Source organism: Syngnathus floridae, unplaced genomic scaffold (genome assembly GCF_059516105.1).
Source record: "Syngnathus floridae isolate MCC-2025c unplaced genomic scaffold, RoL_Sflo_1.0 HiC_scaffold_324, whole genome shotgun sequence".
Lineage (NCBI taxonomy): Eukaryota > Metazoa > Chordata > Actinopteri > Syngnathiformes > Syngnathidae > Syngnathus > Syngnathus floridae.
The window spans coordinates 7,786-10,000 of record NW_028284277.1 but is presented as its reverse complement, the minus strand read 5'-3'; positions in this window follow the sequence as shown (position 1 = coordinate 10,000).

The window sequence follows — 2,215 nt, the reverse complement described above, 5'->3', positions numbered from 1 at the left end:
CCGGCGGACGCCCACGTGGCGTGCCGCGAGTCGGATCGCGCGCTCGGCCTCCGTTGATGGCCGCTAGGTGCGTGCGTGGAATCGGGGCGTCTCGGTCTCGCTGCCGTACGGCTCGCGCTAGGCCTGCGGGGGCGGCGTCGGAGCGCGCGCTCGCGCGGCGGCCGTAGCGCTAGAGGGCGACCCGCAAGTGGGGAGGAACCGTCCACCCAACGCCGGCGCTAGCCGGGGCCGGTGGGGGCCCTACCAAGGCGGGTCATGGTCGCATGTCGGTCGGTTCCGGCCTCTGTTTACCGAGGCGGCCGGCACCTCCATCTGCCTTGGATGCCCCGAATCCGCAGACTTTCCTCCGGCCTCAGCTTAACGAGACGGCCGTTGCCTCCATCCTTGGATGTTAACATTCGCAGAGTTTCAGCTCCGGGCTAGGGCGGGTGAAGTCGTCTCGAACCACGTGCCTGAAGGCCGCCTCGCGCCGGATGCAGGCCCCGCTCTGTCGTGCGGTGTGACCGTCCAACGCGGGCATCGCTAGATTAGCCGTGGCCACGATCCTTCCACACCGCGAGCCTTTCGCCCTCGGCCGGTGGTCGCTCAGTTCACGGGCCGCTGATCCCGCTCCATCTCTCCGGCCTGTGTTTAAGGAGGCGGCCGGTCCTCCTTCCTTGGATGGACCATTCGCATATTTTTCGCCCGGCCTGTGTTTAAGGAGGCGGCCGGTCCTCCTTCCTTGGATGGACCATTCGCATATTTTTCGCCCGGCCTGTGTTTAAGGAGGCGGCCGGTAACTCCCTTTCTTGGATGAGACCCAACATTCGCATATTTTTCGCCCGGCCTGTGTTTAAGGAGGCGGCCGGTCCTCCCATTCTGCCAGTGTTCCTTGGACTTTGAAAATTTCAAAGTCTTTCCGCTCCGGGCTAGGGCGGGTGAGGTCGTCTCGAACCACGTGCCTGAAGGCCGCCTCGCGCCAGATGCGGCCCCGCTCTGTCGTGCGGTGTGACCGTCCAACGCGGGCATCGCTAGATTAGCCGTGGCCACGATCCTTCCACACCGCGAGCCTTTCGCCCTCGGCCGGTGTCGGTCAACGTGTGGGTTTGGGGGGAAGGACGGCTGCCGGGAGCAGACAGCCGTCCCCGGGTGGGGTGTACAGTCCTTCCACCGCGGCCGCCGGGAGCAGACGGCCGTCGAGCGATTCTGCCATTGTTCCTAGGACTTTGTACATTTTAAAGACCCTCCGCGCGGGCCGCTGATCCCGCTCGGTCGCTCCGGCCTGTGTTTAAGGAGGCGGCCGGTCCTCCCATTCTGCCAGTGTTCCTTGGACTTTGAATATTTCAAAGTCTTTTCGCTCCGGGCTAGGGCGGGTGAGGTCGTCTCGAACCACGTGCCTGAAGGCCGCCTCGCGCCGGATGCAGGCCCCGCTCTGTCGTGCGGTGTGACCGTCCAACGCGGGCATCGCTAGATTAGCCGTGGCCACGATCCTTCCACACCGCGAGCCTTTCGCCCTCGGCCGGTGTCGGTCAACGTGTGGGGTGGGGGGGGAAGGACGGCTGCCGGGAGCAGACAGCCGTCCCCGGGTGGGGTGTACAGTCCCTTCACCGCGGCCGCCGGGAGCAGACGGCCGTCGAGCGATTCTGCCATTGTCCCTAGGACTTTGTACATTTCAAAGACCCTGCGCGCGGGCCGCTGATCCCGCTCGGTCGCTCCGGCCTGTGTTTAAGGAGGCGGCCGGTCCTCCCATTCTGCCAGTGTTCCTTGGACTTTGAAAAGTCTTTCCGCTCCGGGCTAGGGCGGGTGAGGTCGTCTCGAACCACGTGCCTGAAGGCCGCCTCGCGCCGGATGCAGGCCCCGCTCTGTCGTGCGGTGTGACCGTCCAACGCGGGCATCGCTAGATTAGCCGTGGCCACGATCCTTCCACACCGCGAGCCTTTCGCCCTCGGCCGGTGTCGGTCAACGTGTGGGTTTGGGGGGAAGGACGGCTGCCGGGAGCAGACAGCCGTCCCCGGGTGGGGTGTACAGTCCCTTCACCGCGGCCGCCGGGAGCAGACGGCCGTCGAGCGATTCTGCCATTGTTCCTAGGACTTTGTACATTTTAAAGACCCTCCGCGCGGGCCGCTGATCCCGCTCGGTCGCTCCGGCCTGTGTTTAAGGAGGCGGCCGGTCCTCCCATTCTGCCAGTGTTCCTTGGACTTTGAATATTTCAAAGTCTTTCCGCTCCGGGCTAGGG